This window comes from Dioscorea cayenensis, chromosome 11 (assembly GCF_009730915.1).
Source record: "Dioscorea cayenensis subsp. rotundata cultivar TDr96_F1 chromosome 11, TDr96_F1_v2_PseudoChromosome.rev07_lg8_w22 25.fasta, whole genome shotgun sequence".
Taxonomy (NCBI): Eukaryota; Viridiplantae; Streptophyta; class Magnoliopsida; order Dioscoreales; family Dioscoreaceae; genus Dioscorea; species Dioscorea cayenensis.
In genome coordinates, this window is record NC_052481.1 from 14,638,398 (window position 1) to 14,659,019 (window position 20,622).

General features: G+C 41.2%; 1 non-coding gene across 1 annotated transcript; it reads left to right on the forward strand.

Annotated features, from left to right (window-relative positions):
* Positions 1-18,512: 18,512 nt before the first annotated feature.
* On the forward strand, positions 18,513-18,619 carry LOC120272861. The gene has a single exon (XR_005540395.1). It is a non-coding gene; the product is annotated as a small nucleolar RNA R71 (small nucleolar RNA).
* Positions 18,620-20,622: the final 2,003 nt, after the last annotated feature.

Sequence of the window (20,622 nt, forward strand, 5' to 3'; positions counted from 1 at the left end):
TTTTTCCCCCTTTTCTCTCTCTTCACCATCTTCCATCTTCTCCACCTTGCTTTCTCTCATTTCTCTTTCACTCTACCTCATTTCTCTACCATTTTTCTTGGTTTCTTCTCTAATCTCCTCTCCTCCATTTTGCAAACCCAATCTTGGGATTTAATCGGAGTTTTACCATCTTTTTCTCCAGATCTCTTCACTCCAAGCTTTCAAGGCCTAATTCAAGGTTTTGCTAAAAACTTGGTTTTTGTTGGGCTTTTCTCTTGCTCTTCAAGTGTGAATGGCATATATGGTTGTTGTGGCATGGTATGTGCTTAATTCTTACAGTTTTTCTTTCATTTGTAAATTTTGGGAAGCTCCATGTCTAGGAGAAACTCTTGCAAAAAATTTTCACGAGTTACTGTAGCAAATTCTTAATTTTTCATTTTCCACATTGAAAATTTGGTGCATTCAATTTTTTTTTCCCTTAATTCTATGATGATATGGATAGCCCCTATGATTGTATTCATGAAAATCTTTGTTTGATGTTGTGTTTTTGTGGCATAGGAATGCCGGTCAAGCGAGTTTTATCAAAACGGCCAAGACACGATGCGGCACCTAGTGGTGTGCCACCCTTAGCCTTACCTCAACATAGGGCATGCTACAATCTCTTGAAGTCCAAGCCTTTTCGTATTATCCGAACAATTGAATGCAATGACCTCGAAGTTCTAGGATTGGCAGAGACCGTGTCTGAATTAATCAATCATGATGATTCGGACAGAATTTTCTCAATAAATGATCTGGCTTACCGTGAGCTCACCGCTCACCTTGGAGGTCCTAAGCACAATCGAATTAGTAAGACCATCCGGGATAAGTTTCCAAGTCTTTGGGACAATGTGCACCATTAGTGACACACAATTGGGTCATTTATTGGGCTTATATGATGCGGGATTCGTGAACACACCCACATTTCATCATCTTCCTATAGATTTTCCCGCCACCTTGACACACACATGGTTTTGGAATATAAGCTCTGGCCGGCGCACAAATGAGTCAAGGAAAGCATCTTGTCTTCACAATCCCGCGCATCGATATGTTCATGCACTCTTAAGTAGAGACATTGGCTGCTAGGGTGATAGCACTAGGGTAATCACACACTCCGACTTACTCATTCTATACAGTATCATTGAGCGTTACCCGATCCACCTTGGTTACCTCTTTGCGGAGTTGTTTGTTCATCAGGGTACTTACACACGCCTTGGATCTATTTTTTGTTGGACTGTATATTACACATATCATTCGAGGTATTGGTTTGATCGAGCACACACGGGACATGCACATTATTGGTGGATCTTCACCCTTGGGGATGGCTACTATATTTTCCATGGGGATGGGGGAGAAACGTTGTGACACATATGTTGTTATCGGTTACTCAGTCACAGGTGAGTGCATCATTGCTTCTCCACCACAGTGCGATTCTGAGCCAAACAACGAACCACCTCGATTTGAGCTTTGCCTTCAAGAGATTCAGGGTGAGATTCGTTCCCTTCATCAAGGACATCAAGAGAATACTGAGACACTTAGACAGTTGGCAAGGGATATGCACAAAGTTCTTTCTTTCATGCGTGGGTCTTCTTCATCCTCCGGCACCAACTCAAGAACTACCACATCCTTGCCACCTACTGCACCTACTGACAACCACCACCCAGCCTAGGAGCAAGACTTTTATGAACTTGAGTTTATGTTTTGTATTTCGCATTGTTTTGTGGCTTGCTAGTTGAACCTCTTTTGTTAGCAAGGATTCATTCCCTGCTAGGCTTGTGTTACTTTTATTTTACCTAATATGTATGTTTTCCTTCGCCTTTGATTTCCTTAAGTGCCATGATCGCCTTGCTTATTTTTGTAGGACCTTTCACGGATTGTGCCCCATCTCCTTTACACTTCGCTAACCTGTTGCCCACTCACTGCGCTTTCACTGCACAATCTTCATCAACCAAATGGGGCAATCTCTTAACCCTTCCCTTTCATGCTTCATTTAATTATTATGAATTCTACACCATGTTATACTGATTAGTGTACATTGAGGGCAATGTATGATTCTAGGTGTGGGGATGGGTTATTTGCATGCTTACTTCACCAGTGATAGCTATGATTTATTGTTAAGAACCTCCTGGCTTGAATGAATGATAGTAATGAGTTGTAGTGTTATTTGTGCTTTAAGGAAGTCATGTTTTCTCTCTAGTGCTTTCTTCACAACTTTGACACAGAACTTGTACCTTGTTTGCCCCAGCTAACCCACCGCTTTGATTTAAAGTGTTAGAGTGGTAAATTTTTCCCTCAATTGTCTTTTAAGAGCTTTTGGTTCTTTTGTTCATTTTGCTTTATTCCTAAGTGAAGTTTTGCATGAAGGTGCTTAGGAGACATGTAGATATTTGTTATCTTAAAAAAAATTGAAAAATGAAAAAATGAGTCTATGTCAGTATTCCTCTGCCAATTTAGCATGAATGAGTCTATATAGATTGTAATCAAGTAAGTTGGGTGTCTCTTGTTGCCATTTATCTTCTTGCCCATATTCTTTCATGTGTGTTTGCTTGGGGACAAGCAAACGCCTCAGTGTGGGGATTTTTGATAAACACCTAAATGTATGTATTTTATATGCATTAAACTTGTATTATTTGTGTATATTTTAATGAATTGATCCCTGTTTAAGTCTAAATTGGTTATTTCGGTGTTGTAGATCCTAAAAGAGCTGAACGAAGCTCAAAAATGCAAATTGGACAAATTTGACAACAAAAATGGCATTTTTGGGGTTTTGGCAACTGTAGAGGCACTGTAGCGGAGTCACTATTCATGCGGCGGGCATTCGGCTATGAGCTTCACGGGGTCCATGCACCCGCATGAGTGCCCGTGAGGTTTGCTGGAAATTCACAACTCTCAGTTATTGTAGCAGAAACACTGTAGCAAAAACACTGTGGTAGAGTACTGTAGCACTGACACCTTTTCAGGGCAAAATGGCAGTGAGCTTTACGTGCTCCATGAGCCCGCATGTAGCCCGTATGGACCTGACGGGGTATATATTGGACTGAATTTCTAGGGCAAAGGAGGACGTTTTTGGAGAAAGCTTTTTGGGGAGTTCTTGGAGCTGACTTCCACCAGTTCAAAGGAGGCAAGATCACACGTTTTGGAGAAGGGGAATCAAAGGGAGAAGCTTGGTTTAGCTCGATCTTCATCGACCTCTTCTTTGGGATCTTGTAAATGATGAGGGAAGTCACCCCGATTGCGGCATCCGTATATGCTTTTCACCTAACTTGGCTTGTCATCTCACTTCTATTGTTTGACGGAGTTTTCTTATGCCAGTTATAGTTGTTTTCATGGACCTATTGTTTGTATTTGTTTGCATGGACGAGTAGACCCCAAGGTCACCGGATGCCGGTGAACCTTGGTGTGAACTTGTGTATTTGGATGATCTAATTTTGTCTATTGCAATTGTTGTGTGTTTGTGATTCATTCTTGGTGCATCTAATGTGTTGCTTACATGAGAACTCTATAAACCAACTCCTAGGTTATACTCGGTAGAGTCACCATCGCCCTTGTACTAGACACACTAAGTCTGGAAGGGATTCATGTACGAATACACCGTGACCATCGGGTACCATGTTGTGTTCCGGCTCTAATTAGAGAATTTTCCCCTTTGTTAATGCAATCGTATAAGGATTTGATTGGAAGAATTTTCGTATCAATACTTATCCCGGATTAGGGGTCAATTGCCATGGCCATCAGGTTGATCTAATTTAGGAAATCTCTAGGTCCAAACCTTCAATTGCATGACATTCTTAGCATCTTTTGCACTTTAGTAGCCCCTAGGAAATCCGTATCCGTGACCATTTCATCCCCCTGATTTTATACCCTTGCCTTGTTTTAGACTCCACTTGTAGTTCTTTCATTTTAATTAACAGATTAGAGAAGCACGATCTGAGCACGATCATGCTAAACTATGTTGAGCCCAAACTTCCTTTTAACTCCCAAATCTAGATTTTTGAAGGAGAGCTTGGCCGAGGATTTATCTTCTCCAACTTTTGGTGAACATCGGGAGGATGATCACCCTTCACCACACCGTCTAAGGGGATTAAGATTGAGTTAGAGGCACTGAAGAAGTGGCATTAGCTCATCCACAAAGCTTTTGAAGCACAACTGAAGAGATTTTGTAAAAGGGAGACTAATGATTTCTCACCTTAGTGCATTTCTTTCTTTCTCTCAGTTGTACGAATTCATAAGGAACTAACAGTACCACGGTGCCCCGAGATGCTGAACTATGTTGCTTAGTGTACTTTGAACTACTTGTTTTTAATGTTTATGAAGTTTTATTGTGTTCTTATGTTAATTCATGTGCCGTATAACTTGGCGTTCTTGATTTGCCTAGTTGCTTTGTAAAACCTTACATGTGTTGATTACCATAGTTGTGATTACCTTGTGTAGTTGCAAAACTTGCAGCGTATGAGACCCTTAGTTATAATAGCAAAACTTGGCAAATTTGAGAGCCATAGATATGGCATTGCTTTTGAGCACCCGGAAGAACCTTATGATGTAGCAGGTAGGTATTAGAAACAAGTCAGTACACTAAAGCACATATGGACTGTTCCGGGGAATAGCTTTCTTGTTATTGAAAACTCAACACTAGTCTGGCAGTTTCTTTCATCCCTTATCCTTTTAAGTTATTTAGTTAATCATTAGATCAATTGACATACCCCTTGCATGTGTGTTCCGCAAGTGCACGGGTTAAGAAGTAATAAAGTACCCAATAGGTGGGTAGTCGAATCCTCAAGGAATAGATGTCTAGGAACAAGAAGTATTGCTACTTAGCTATAGTAAAAATTGATTGGTGATTGTGATTCAAACAATTAATGAAAATAAAATGAAAGCCAAGGAAAAAGAGAGTAAACAAGAGTAATTGGAGAGAGTAACCAATGATAAAATGGGATACTCAAACAATGCTCACCCTAGAACTATTGTTTCAAGTGCAAGACCAATATTATACCTCCTACTTGAAGTTTAAAAAGTCATGGGAATCCAAAGATACATGGTCCCAAACCTAAGGTCCCTCGATAGTCGTGACGATGGTCTTGTGGAGAAGCCTCGTCTCCTCCAAAGGTCCCCTTGTCCGGCCTAGGACACACCTCACCATATCGATGCCGTTGAAAGTTCTCCCAATAACCTTCTTCCAAGAGGAATGCGATGTCGAAGCCGAAAAACCTCTCCAAAAACCCTGCCAATACCTCTCAAGACCATAGTCACATCCCCCTCAAAAGTTTGGGAAAGAATGGAGAAAAGAATGCTGAAATCAGGGCTAAATCGCGGCTTAAATAAGGCTGGAATCGGGTATCCACACGCCCCTATGGATTTGCCACATGGGCCTGTGGACTTTCCACATGGGTGTGGATAATTTCCACACGCCCGTGTGGATTCTCTGGAATTCTCTTTTTCGGCCGGCTGTGAATAGTACCTACTACAATAATTTGCTACAATACTTTGTTGCAGTACCGGCCAAAAGAACTCCCGAATTTATGTTTTCATCGAGGTAACGTCAACGGGCACACGTTTAAGTCATAGATCACTTTGCTTTTTTCAATAATCGGCCTCATTGGTGAAGATCTTGCTATCAATGTGACTGCCTTTGTGCCCCTCCAAACCATTGTGCTAGCTTGAATACACGGAGGTTGGCACACATTCTCGCATCTTTAGTCCGACTTATGTCTTCGCATTTGACCCTTCTCAAGATTTCCTCCAAATAGTGTGTTCACGATCTACATTGGCTTCTTTCTTTAACATTTGGCTTCACAATCCTATATGCATGAAAGTAACACAAATGCACAAGTATTAGCGCTAAAACCTAATAAAAGTAATGCTAATCATAAGGAAAGAACACTTCACATTCTTATCACACAAACACTTATCAGTGCCCTTGGAATATAGAAGTAGGATAAATCACATCTTGGGGGGAGGGGGGGGAAGGGAACATTCCGCTACCTCTGGACTTACCCTCTCAACCTTCTTCAATCTTCCTAAGTCTGACCTAATGAAGTGTCGCTCATTCACAAGGTTACCTAGATATATTCTCAACCCTAGTGTCACTCTAATTGAAAATAACAACAAGAACCACACAAGATTGAAACTCAATTTAAACACCAATTAAAGAAACATAATAGAAATCAATAAGACTAAATTATCCTATGGTTTACAAGTCCAGGTACCCACTAGGGGTTTAGCTCTCCATGGAGCAATACAAAAGCAAAGATGAAATCAAAAGTGAATGAAAAATTCCATAAAGATAACACCCTTGCTTTCCGTGGTGATGGTCTTGAGGAGCCGCTTCTTCTTCTCCAAAGATTCCTTTGTCGAGCCTAGGGCACATCCCACCAAATCAAAGCAGTCTCCTCTGAAATAAATCAATGTTGAATGCTATAGAAACACTCCAAAATCCCAGCAAAAATCTCTCCAAGCCCTAGCTGCACTCTCTCAAAATATAGATAAAAAATCCCCAAAATGATACTTCGAAGCGGTATTTAAGGGTTGAAATCGGCATTTCACACACCCTGTGGAAATTCCACATGGGCGTGTGAATTTCTAGGCTTTTCATTTTCTGCGCACTGTGAACAGTAGCTGCTACAGTAATTTCCTATAGTGAATTGTTACATTAAACTACTAGAGTACTTCCTAAATCATCTTCTTCGTCGAAGCCGCATGGTTGGACACACATCCATGAGGTAAATCATGTCGCATCTTCACTTTAAAACAAATTGACAAAGCTCTTGACAATATTACACAAGTTGAAGCATATGTGTGTGACTACCTTTGTGCCCCTCCAATTTATAAATTCACTTGAAGATTTTTGAAGGTTGGCACACACCCACATGCCTGTGATCACAACTTGTGCCTTGATCCTTGTTCGGTACAAGAGATTCCTCAAAAATCGCGTTCATGATCTATCTTTGCTTCCTTTCTTCCAAACTTGTCTCCACAACCCTAAATGCATAAAAGAACACAAATACACACGAATGAGCCATGAAATCTGATAAAAATGATGCTCAATGTAAGAAAAGTATGCTTAGTAATACTTATACATAAGCACTTATCAAACTCCCCCACACTTAAGCCTTTGCTTGTCCTCAAGCAAAAAAAAATAAAACATTAAAACATCTTAAAGGAAATATTGAAAGTGTTTGGCCTTAGGAACACCAAGAGTATGCAAAAGAGGCATTCTAGAAGCAAAGAAAATTCAAAAATCAAATAAGAGAAATCATTGCTCTAGCTAAAAACTTTAAAAAAAAAAAGGATGACAAACCTGATATTGTGCAAGTGTATGTAAACTCACTCAAGTCAACCCAACATGTACTCCTCAAAGTTCTTATTATAAAGGATTTATTTGTCACAATAAGAATAGGTAGTAGCTGCACATATCTTCTAAGGTAGCCCTTTCCTAGGCGGCCGCCAAGGTGGCTTTCTCACTTTTGAGGTGATAGCTCTTTCTACCAGGGTAGTAGCTTCATCCTATTAGATAGCTCTTTCTCTCATTAATGTATAACTAGTATCCGACTTATGAGAGTAGCTTCAAACTTCATAGGTGATAGCTCTTTTTGCCCCCAATGCACAAACAAAGACCATTTTTTTAAACAAGTATTTATACTAAAAGAAATGCTACTAAAGTCCTATAAGTGTTGGACTTGAGTTTCCACAAGGTTTAATGAATGAGTAGTGCTACAAGAGATAATCGGGCAAAACATTCCTTAAAATTCAAGTAAAACTAGAGCATAATGGTAATCAATGTTCACAATTCTGCTAGACTTAGGAATACAACCTTTGCAAATAAGGTGAACCACCATTCGCTACAAGAACATATACATAGAATACATAGGTGTAAGACACGTTTAATGTGAACTCCCCTCTACACTTAAGATGTACATTGCCCTCAATGTACACAAACAAGCACAATAAAGAATATAAAAAGTAAAGCATGTGTGAAGATGGGTAACTGAAACAATACTCTCCTGAACTCCTAATGTTGTATTTGATGGAGCTATATTCATTGAGAGTTGAGTTCCAATGGGTTATGGAGCATACACGACCATATGGAATGCCACATGACCATGCCAATGACTAATCCCCAATTCTAAGACTACAAGACCATCTGCACGTATACACAAGGGGGTTCAGTAAAGTTCAATAAAACAAAACAAAATAAATCGAGAAATACAAGTCCAAACTAAAATACTGAAATTAAATAACAAAACATAAAGAAACAAAAAGATAAAAATGCCTCAAGCATCGGTGTCCAAAGGTTCTGACTTGTGCAATGCTAGCAAGATTGTAGTTAAATGTGATTTAATTGAAGATACAACGCGATCTACCTCATGGATGTGTGTCTGTTCATGTTGCATCAATTCGGTGAGGTGTGCCCTAGGCATGACGAAGGAACCTTTTGAGAAGAATGGCTACTCCACAAGACCATCGATACGGACATCAAGAGGGTTTTATTCATGGATTGCATATCTTTATTGTCGATTCCATTATTGATTGTATTTTTCTCTATGGAGAGCTAAACCCCTAGTTGGTACTTGGACATGTAAACCCTAGAATGATATTGTTTCATTAACCTTTTATTATGCTTTCTTTAAATGATGTTTTAATTGAGTTCCAATATTGAATGCTTGTTGAGTTGATTTTCCCTTAGAGTGACACTAAGGTTGAGAATCCATCATGGTAACCTTTATGGATGAGTGACACGCCATGAGGGTTATACAATGCTAGATTGGAGAGGATTGAGAGGGTGAGTCGAAAGATAGCAGAAATTCCCCTTTCTCCTCTGGTGTGATTTATCCTACCTCTACATTCCAAGAGTTCTTTACGGTCACAATAGAGTGAAGTGCTAAGAGACGAACTCCGCTGGGGCTTAGTTGCGCAAGCAATAGAGTGAAGCATTGAAGTAGTCCTTAGTATCTAGGGCTTAATTGTGACTAGGGGTCTTTCGCCTGAACCAAAGGGTTAGATCTATATTGGGGAATAGGGTTTATCACTTGGATTCCCTAGAGCTTTAAGCAACCTTACACAGTGTGAGGCGTCGAGGCTGAGCGATTTCTCCGCCGGGGCATAGTGTAAGGTAGTCAAGGTTGACCTTAGGTTTGGGACCTTGTGTTTTAGGATTTCCACGACTCATTAAGCATCAGTTAAGAAACATAATGGTTGGGTTTGCACTTAAAACAATAGTCCTAGGGTAAGTAATGTCCGGGTGCCATAATTTTTGTCGATTGCCTCTCCTATCTTCTATTTGCACCTCCTTCTTCATTCCTTATTTCTATTTTCATTGATTTTGTTAACACCACTATCGATTCATCTTCATTCTAGTTAAATAACAATCTTTGTGTTTCTGATCACTATTCCCTGTGGATACGATTACCCACTCACCAAGGTATTATTACTCCGATAATCCTATGCACTTGCGGTTCACACGGAAAAGTGTGTTGTCACACCTCTAGTGATGGCATGATCATCACATAAGTGTTGGGTCCATATCTCCGCACCATGCCCATCAATCTCATGGTCTCTAGTCCAAGAAGGGATGGAATGATAATTTTCTCTGCTCCTCTAATCTCATCAAGTAAACCCATGCCCATGATGAGACTAGTAATGTGTGGGCCTAAAAACATCACTCCAACCCTGACATACTGGCCCTGATGATGCAAATACTCGGCCATGATGTATCTCAAGTAAAGCGGCTCGCTTTGTACCATCAAATACAAATATAACAGCTCATGACGGTTGAAGACCCATGTACTATCACCATGACCGTTCACTGATCTACTGAGAAAGGCACGTAGCCTTGGAATCCCAGGCTCATATTGTCCCTCGCCACACAGTATCCTGTATACGCGCTGTGGAGTCAAACTATAAGAATAATCGGTCGATAACTTCTCATACTCCTCAGTGTTGATGTAATCATCAGTATAAAGGGCGAGGCGAACTGAGAACTGGGTCACGCTCATGCTGTGATACTAACCAAAAGCATGGAATCGAATAGCATCGTCACTAGTGAAACTGCTATACGATCGGTTGAATTTAGAGGATGTGAGCACCTCTAGTGTCAATGTGTATTAGCGGCTTCCTGATAGACAATAAATATCGTGAACTACACACTGAAAGAAGCTCGTCAACCTCCTCTGCCATCTCATCTCAAAACTATATCTGCCTCAATGAACTCAGGTCAAGAAAATGTGACTGTCCGAATTTGAGATTTGACAAATGATCGAATCTGACTTGATGTTCAATAATAGAGAACTCAAGTTGCTCGGGCGATGGGTCACGGGTATGTTTACTGGCCAACTTCCTTATTCGGGAAGCTATTCCTACAAGAATTGAAAAGAATTGATAAATTAAACCTTGAAAAGAAATTCTACTGAAATCAACACGGTCGTGTGGGATTTCCATGCGCCCCGTGCGGATCGTCGGGGTGTGACAACAGCGGGCAGAGGCTCTAAAAGTTCTACATGTCACATAAAAAGCTTCTAAATACATTCTATACTTATTTACCCACATTTCAACCATGAAATCCATGAAAAATCAAACACAATAAGCGAAAAAAGAAAAGATTGGCAAATAAAAAGAAAGAGAAGCTTACCAATGAAGTAGAAATCAAAAACCTCAAATACGACCGAAAAACAACCCAAGAACCCTTTAAATAGACAAACGAAGGTCGGGAAGATGAGAGGATGTGTTCTTTTAGTGTGGAAGTGTTTAGATTTGAAAAGACGCAAATAGATTATAAAGGAGGATCATGGCCTTTTGAATTCTTCACATCCACACAAGCGTGTGGAAATTACCCACACCTGTGTGGCTGACAACGCCCCTTGAGTATGTCCCGCAAGTGCACGGGTTTGTCAAAGTAATAAATCCCAGATGAGTGGGTATCGTATCCACAGGGAGTAGGGAATTAAAACACTTAAATTATTTCTTAACTAAGAGAAAAGTGAATAATAGTTGTGTGACAAGATGTAATGTAACAAAAGTAAAAGAGACAAGAAAAAGAGCACAAGTAAAGGGGAGGTAAGGCAATCGATATAAATGGGGTACCCGGATATTGTTCTGTCTAGGACAATCATTTCAAGTGCAAAACCCTCTATTATGCTTTCTAACTAATGCATTAATGAGTCGTGGAGATCCTTCAATACATGGTCCCACATCTAAGGTCAACTATGCCTAACTCTATATGTGTCCCGAAGGAGAAATTGAACAATCTCTCATCCTCACACTCATATAGAATCGCAATGAGTCCTAGAGATTCCAAGTGATAAATCCTCTTCCTAAATATAGACCTAACATTTTGGTCCAGGTGGAAGGTCCTTGCTCACAATTAAGCCCTAGGTGCTAAAATCACTTCAACGCTTCACTCTGTTGCCTCTGCAACCAAGCCACAGCGGAAGGTCATCCCTTAGCCCATTCACTCTACTATGACCGCAAAGAACTCAAGGAAATGGAGATAGGATAAATCACCCAAGAGGGGAAAGGGGACGCTCCGCTACCTCTCGACTCAGCCTCTCAATCCTCTCCAATCTAGCTTTATCTAACTCTCGTAGTGTGTCACTCACTCACAAGGGTTACCAAGGTGAACTCTCAATCCTAGTGTCACTCTAAGGGAGTATTCAATCAATCAAGCATTCAAGATTGGAACTCAAATAAAAAATCAATTAATGAAAGCATAACAACAAGGTTTAATGAAACAAATACATCCTAGGGTTCACAAATCCAAGTACCCACTAGGGGGTTTAGCTCTCCATGGAGCTAGTTACAATCAATGAAACCAAATGTAAAAACAAGTAATCCATAGACAACCCCCTTGGTAGTCGTGATAATGGCTTTGTGGAGAAGCCTCTACTCGTCCAAGGTCCCTTTATCCAGCCTAGGATATACCTTGTCGGATCGGTGCTGACGAAAGCTCTCCCACTAAACTTCTTTAAAATAGAGCACGATGTCAGAGCTGTAGAACCTCTCCCAATCCCTAAACAATACCTCTCAAAACCCTAGCCTCCGTCCTCTGTCAAGTTGGGGAAAAGATGGAGAAAAGAATGACGAAATCGGGGCTGAAATCAGCCTTAAATAGGGCTGGAATCGGGAATCTACCCGCCCCTGTGAATTAACCACACGGGCCTGTGGAATTAACTCATGGGAGTGTGGAATTTCCACATGCCCATGTGGATTCTATGGAAATCACTTTTTTTGGGCGGCTGTGAACAATACCTACTGCAATGCATTGCTACAGTATTTTCTACAGTGCCCCCTACTACAGCACCACCCGAAATACTCCTTAACCCATGTTCATATCGAGGTAACGTAAATGGGCACACGTTTATGTCATAAATCACTTTGCTTCTTTAATAAACGCTACATTGGTGGAGATCTTGCTATATATGCACAAGCCAGAATACTTGAATGTGATTGCCTTTGTGTATCTCCAAATCATTGTGCTAACTTGAATATGAGGAGGTCAGCGCACATTCTCGCATTTTGAACCTGACTTATGTCTTCACGTTTGATTCTTCTCAAGATTTCCTCCAAATGGTGCATTCACGATCTACATTAGCTTCTTTCTCTAACATTCAGCTTCACAACCCTATATGCATGAAAGTAGCATAAATGCACACATATTAGCACTAAAACCTGATAAAAGTAATGCTCATCATAAGAAAAGAACACTTCTCATTTCTATTACACAAGCACTTATCAAATTCCCCCACGCTTAAGCTTTTACTTGTCCTCAAGCAAAAATTAAAACATTAAGGCATACATGAAGGAAATATTGGAAGTGCTTGGCCTTTACCAATGCATACAAAGATAGCATTCTACAAGTAAGAAAGTTTCAACATTAAACATGAAAAATCAATGCTCTACCTAAAGACTTGAATCAAAAAGGACAACAAACCCGAAATCATGTAAGTGTGTGTAAAGTCACTCAAGTTAACCCAAGATATACTCCTCAAAGTTCTAAGTAAAAAGGGACTTATTTATCTCCAAAAAAGTAACAAAAATTTGAAAAGATGGTAGTAGCTTCACACATCCTCTTAGGTGGCCCTGTCTAAAGCGGCCGCTAAGGTGGCTTTCACACATTTGAGGTGATAGCTCTTTCTACCAGGGTGGTAGCTTTCACTCATCCCATGAGATAACTCTTTCTCTCATTAGGGCATAACTAGTATCCGATTTATGAGAGTAGCTTCATACTCCATAGGTAGTAGCCCTTTCCACCCAACAAGCACAACTAACCAATGAAACTATTTTGTTCTTTCTCCATTTTTTTCAAAATTAACAAAAGACATAACTATAACTAGTCTCCTTAACATGAAACTTGAGTTTGTAAAAGAGTTTAAAGAGTGAGTAGTGCAACAAGTGTGAATCGGGCAAAAAGTCCTAGAAATTCAAGTAAAAATTAGAGCATGAGAACATTCAATGTTAAAAATTCTCATAAACTCAACAATACAATCATTGCAACTAAGGTGAACCGCCATTGGCTATGTGAGCATGAATAACAATCAAAACTAATATAAAAGATATGGGCGCTATGAACCCCCCTACACTTAAGTTGTACATTGTCCCCAATGTACCATGCAAGCAGAAATCAAGTATAGATGTGATGGTGGCAATTGAAACAATACTCCCATGACTCCGAGTATTGCGTTTGATGGAGATAAATCCTTGGAAGTAAAGTTCCAATGGGTTGTGAAGTTCACATAGCCCACATTGGACATATCTATGACTAGTTCTCAATTCCCATACTGACAAGACCATCTGCAGGCATACACAAGGGGGTTTAGTAAAGCTCAATAAAACTAAAACATCTTGAGTATATAAAAGATAAAGCAATAAATACAACTCGAGACATCAAAACGAAAATAAACTCAGAAGGAAAGTCCTTTCTTAATAGTGCAAGTCTAACAACAAAACAAATAAACCAAATAAAGAAATAAGAATGACGAATCAAGTGTCAGTGTTACGCTCGAGCTTTTCTGCTGCTGCTGGTACTGATGCACTGGGTGATGGTGATCTTGGAGGAACCGGAGAAGTCCACGGTCGTAGCACCAATGGTGATCTCACATCTCGCTCTTGCAATTGCTGTAAAATGTCAAAACGCAGCATGAACTCTGTGTACTGCTTGACCTGTGTCACTTGGACCTCAGCAATCTCTGCGCAAGTCTAAACAATGTCCGTCCGTATTATCACCACAACACTCTCGAGCCTCTCAAAATGATCATAAGCTCGAGATGGTGAAAACATGCGCACTAGGGGTGGATCCTCTTCCACCGGTGGTGTCTCAGTCTCAGTATGCATAGGCGGAGGATCCTGTGCCAATTGAGATCCCTCTATCACGTCACCGCTCCCATCAGGCATCTCCGGATTGGGCAAGATCAGTACATGCACTCCTCACCCATAACTGTGAAGCATCCCCATTTGTCTAATCGTCTCTACACCCAAGGGGGTCAGTATGATTGTCTTCTCAATCCCTCTAATAGCGTCTCGTTGGCCCACACTAATGATGAGTCTAGTGATGTACGGGCCAGAAAAAAGGACACTGATCCTAGTATACTGACCTTGATGTCTCAGATATTCTGCTAGTATGTGGCCAAGATGAATCGGCTGGCGCTGGACCATGGAATACAAGTAAAGAAGCTCCTGTCAGCTCAAAACGCTAGTTCTATTACTATGTCCATTTACTGATCGGCTCAGCACGGCGTACATATATATGTAACTCGGTTGAGATAAACAGGTAGCTTTCGACACCCCTGGTTCATACTGACCACGGCTACATAATCGACGATATGCACGTTGAGGAGTTAAGTTACCTAGGTAATCTGTAGGGAGCTGCTCATACTCCTCTGTGGTAGCAAAGTCTTCATCATATAACCCCAACGAGATTGAGAACTGTGTGACGCTTATACTATAATGACACCCAAATACTCTGAACTGTATGGCATCACAACTATCAAAACTGGTGTATGATCTATCAAACTAAAACGATGCCAATACCTCTAGTATCGGCATACGGATGGTAGGATTAGGAATGGTGAGCAATCTACGCCAATTGCCCACAGCTAGCATTTCCTCAATCTCATTGGCCATCTCATCAGGCCTTCTGTATCTCCCGCACAGCACTCGAGTCCAGGAACCTTGTTTGACCAAACTTCATTTTGGACAAATGCTCAAACCGAACCTGATGTTCAGGAATGTCAAACTCTATATGTTTGGGTTCAGGAGAGGCTCTCGGCTACGCTTGCTGACTGTTTTTCTTTATTCGCATACTAGAGGCCATTTCTGCACAAATTTGGAAAAGAATTTATTCAGTTTACTTAAGAAAATCAATGTTGTGGGAATCCACACGCCCGTGTGGATCCACGGGGCGTGAAAACCGCACGGCCCCCATTCCAAAAGTCCCCAAATACACTCCATATTGCTTTTAAACTCATTGTGAAAACATGTCAACCATTTTTTAATGTAAAAATGAGTTATACTCACCCATTTAATCCAATAAATCACAAAAAAATTGAGTAATGACAAAGATAAGATAGAGAAGTAGGTTTACCGACAAGATGAAGTTCAAAATCTGTAAATCGGACGGGAATGCTCTAATTAAACTTCTATAAATCAGCAGTGGAAAGGTGGGAAAGAGTGAGATAGTGTTCTCTGAGTGTTTGAATATGTGAAAATGAAATGAGATCGAAAGATGTATAAAGAAAATCGCAGCCCATATGATGTCTGAATATCCACACGGGCGTGTGGCACTTACCCACACTTGTGTGCCACCACAAGAGAGCCTACAGTGGCAAACACACGCCCCTGTGGTTTCTCTGTCCATCCTGAGAAAATTGTCTAAGTGTTTCCAACGCCCGTGGGGAAATTCTCCACGAGCGTGGACATGTACAAGATCAGCTCATAAAGGCACTCTCACACCCTTGTGTTTTCTCAGGATGGAAAAGCACTCTTCTGCAAAGATCCACACGGGGCGTGCAGAAATTACCCACGCCCGTGTATTTGTCACAGGATTACCTATAGGGGCGAGTCCACGCCCTTGAGTGCTCTGAGGAAGAAAATTTCTAAGTCTCTGCAGGAAGACATACGCCCATGCGGAAATTACCCACGGGCGTGCGGGTATCACAAGGTCATTCATAGGCGCGCGTCCACGCCCCTGTGTCTTCTCTGGATGAGCTCGCAATGTAAATCCATGGGCGTGCGGAATTTTCACAGGCCCGTGTGTTTTCCCTGGTTTCCTTAGAAAACTGTGGAGGCTCTGCAGAAATTTTTTGAACATGTATACACACTCAGAGCCTGCCTTATTATGCAATATACGCCAGCGAAAAACATGAGAAACTAGCTCAAGCGACCAAAACTTCACCAAATCCACATGAAAACAAACGATGACATTAAGAGTGCACAATAAAATCACAGCAAAAGCAACTAAAAATCTAGACACCAACACTCAACACTTTATTCATGCAACCACTATACTAACAACTAAGAAAACAGTAAACACTTGGGTTGCCTCAAAAGAAGTGCTTGTTTAACGTCACTAAGCTTGACGTACCTTGCCTTACCTCACGAGGGTTCATAGATGAAGGTTGCCCTCTTACCTATAGCTTGAAAGCATGATGAGCAAAATCTCTTGAAGGTAGAGGGGGAATTATCGGGCTTGGTACCACCTACCAGAGGTTTATCCAACTTGTTCAGTTCACGCACCTCCCCAATAGCCTTAGGGCATTTCCGGTGGTGTCTCCTTGCCCTCTTTATCTTTCAGAGCACCCTCTTTATGATCCCCTGAGTAGATGGCATTTCTTCCGTTGGACCAAGCATCATTACTTCTTCATTGTCTACCTCTTGATCGAACAAACCTTCATATGGGTCCTGGTTGAACATTTCCTACATGTATTCATCAACAATCTCATCAGTACTGTCAAGAAAGTAAAGAGTATCATCAAAGTCAAGAGAATGTTGCATGGCTTCGGCGAGGCGGTATGTAAGCTTATCATCTCCAACCCTCAGTGTCCACTCCCCGCCGTCCATGTCAATCAATGCCTTGGAAGTGCGCAAGAATGGCCTCTCAAGTATCAAGGGTACATACCCATCCTCATCGACGTCCAACACTACAAAGTCTACAGAAAATATGTACTTGTCCACCTTGACAAGCACGTCTTCAATGATGCCCCTCAGATGTCTCACTGTTCGGTCTGCCAATTGCAATGTCATCCGAATAAGCCTAGGCTCTCCCAAGACTAGCTTTTGAAAGAAAGAATATGGCATGACGTTGATACTGACCCCTGAGTCTGCCAATGCCATTTCTTCACCCAAATTGCCAATGTTGCACGAAATGATGAAACTTCCCGGGTCTTTCTTCTTGTTCGGGATAATCTTTTGCAAGATCGCCGAGCAAGAAGCATCTAGAATCACAGAGGCACTCTCTCCCAATTTCCTTTTGTTGGTCAACAAGTCTTTCAAGAACTTTGCATACTTAGGCATTTGGGATAATGCCTCAACAAAGGGAATGTTGATGTGGAGTTGCTTGAACAAACTCAGGAACATTTTGTATTGTTCATCCGCTTGGTCATTCTTCAATCTAGAGGGATAAGGGATTTTTGGCTTGAAAGGTGGGGATGCCACCTCCTTCTCTTTGCTTGCTCCATCCTCAACCTCTATGACCTCGGGTGCTTCTACATTGGGCTTCTCACTCGGAAGCTTACCCTTAACCTCACGACCACTTCTCAAAGTGATCTCCTTCACATGCTCTATAGCATTAGTCTCGGTATTACTCAGCAAGCTTCCTTGTGGTCTCTCCGATAGAGACTTCACAATTTGTCACACTTGATTCTCAAGATTGTGCAAAGAAGCAGTGTGGTTTCGAAGTATAGTCTCGACTGATTGAAACCTTGTATCTGACGATTGTACAAATCTAATCAAGGCCTTCTCTAAATCGGTCATTTAGGTTTCCAAGCCTGAAACTCGATTCTCCATGTTTGGGGCTTGTTGTTGTTGGAAACCCATTGGTGCCATGGCTTTTGTAGTCATTGGTTGCTCCATAAAAAATTGGGATGACTCTTCCAACTTAGATTGTAGGTGTTGCTATATGGATTCCTTGGTTCCTCATTTCATTACCCACAAAATCGACTTTCTCCACTGAACATGCTTCACGAATAGAGATCGGGCAATAGGAGGGAGCATGTCCTCCACCACACCCAGTGCAAGTAGTCATGGTCGCCACTCTATTAGAAGTTAGAATGTCTAACTTCTTACTCAATGATTCCACTTGAGCTGCCAATGAAGTTACTGTATCTATTCCATGGAGCCTGGCCACATCTTTCCTTTATCGTGCATTCCACTCATAACTATTCATGGACATGTCTTCCACTAACTGTCAGGATTCTTCTGGGGTTTTACTCCCCATTGTACCTCTGGCATCTAACAACTGCCTTGTACTCGAATTCAACCCATTGTAGAAATTCTGAATAATCATCCATTCGGGAAATCTGTGCTATGGGCACCTCCGCAAAAGATCCTTGAAGCACTCCCATGTCTCAAATAATGACTCTAACTCCATCTGCACAAACAATGATATCTCATTGCGAAGCTTAGCCGACTTCCCCAGAGGAAAGTATCTAGTAAGAAAAGCTTTGACCATCTCATTGCAAGTCATGATGGAGGTCTTGGGCAACAAATGTAGCCACTGCTTGGCTCTTCCCTTGAGAGAGAATGGGAAAGCCCTCAATCTAATAGCATCATCCGATACACCGTTAATCTTTAGCATATCACAAACTTCCAAGAAGTTCTCTATATGGTTGTTTTGATCCTCATCAGCCAAACGAGTGAACTGCACTGATTGCTGAATCATTTAGATGACTTCAACTCGAAATTCGGAGCTATAATCGGGAGTCGCACAATACTCGATTGTGTTTCCAAAACTGAGGGTCTAGCATAATCAGAAAGTGTCCTCTGCTGCTCATTCTATTATGCCATATTATCTGGCCCTTCAACTTCTATTTCAGCTTGATTGGATAGTTCTTGTGCAGGTTCTTATCCCTTCTTCTGAGTGTATATTCAAGTTCAGGGTCTTCCTTCTATTAATATCGAAAGGTTCCCTCGGGTTATAACCTGGAGCAGCACAAAAGAAAGAAAAACAAATCAGAATGATGATAGAAAAAAAGATGTGAAGTAGAATGAATGAATAAATAGCTAAGAAAACAAAGTGCAAAGTATCTATAAATGGCCACACCCCGGCAACGGCGCCAAAAACTTGACAACATCGCTTGCGTATGTCCCGCTAGTGCACAGGTTTGTCGAAGTAAAAAATCCCAGATAACTAGGTATCATATCTACAGGGAGTAAAGAATAAAAACATTTAAATTGTTTCTTAAATAAGCAAAAAGTGAATAATAGTTGCGAGACAAGATGTAATGTAACAAAAGTAAAAGAGACAAGAAAAAGAGCACAAGTAAAGAGGAGGTAAGGCATCGATGTAAATGGGGTGCCCAGATATTGTTCTGCCTGGGACAATCTTTTCAAGTGCTAAACCCTCTATTATGCTTTCTAACTAATGCATTAATGAGTCATGGAGATCCTTTCATACATGGTCCCAAATCTAAGGTCAACCATGCCTAACTCTATACATGTCCCGGAGGAGAAATTCAACAATCTCTCAACATCGCACTCGTATATAATCGCAATGAGTTCTAAGGATTCCAAGTAATAAATCCTCTTCCTAAATGTAGACCTAACCTTTTGGTCCAGGTGGAAGGTCCCTACTCACAATTAAGCCCTAGGTGCTAAAATCACTTCAACACCTCACTCCATTGCCTCTGTAACTAAGCCAAAGTGGAAGGTCATCCCTTAGCCCATTCACTCTACTATGACTGCAAAGAACTCAAGGAAATGGAGATAGGATAGATCATCCTAGAGGGGAAAGGGGACACTCCGCTACCTATTGACTCACCCTCTCAACCCTCTCCAATCTAGCTTTGTCTAACTCTCATGGTGAGTCACTCACTCACTCACAAGGGTTACCAAGGTAAACTCTCAACCCTAGTGTCACTCTAGGGAGCATTCAATCAATCAAGCACTCAAAATTGGAACTCAAATAAAACATCAATTAATAAAACCATAATAACAAGGTTTAATGAAACAAATACATCCTAGGGTTCACAAATCAAAGTACCTACTATGGGGTTTAGCTCTCCATGGAGCTAGTTAAAATCAATGAAATCAAATGTAAAAACAAGTAATCCATAGAAAACCCCCTCGATAGTCGTGATGATGGTCTTGTAGAGAAGACTCTACTCTTCTAAGGGTTCCTTTGTTCGGCCTAGGATACACCTCACCGGATCGGTGCCGACAAAAGCTCTCCCACTAACCTTCTTCCAAACGGAGCGTGATGTCGGAGCCGTAGAACCTCTCCCAATCCCTAGATGATACCTATCAAAACCCTAGACGCCGCCCTCTCTCAAGTTGAGGAAAAGATGGAGAAAAGAATGCTGAAATGGGGGCTGAAATCGGCCTTAAATAGAGCTGGAATCAGGAATCCACATGTCCCTGTAGATTCACCACACGGGCCTGTGGAATTAACGCACTGGCGTGTGGAAT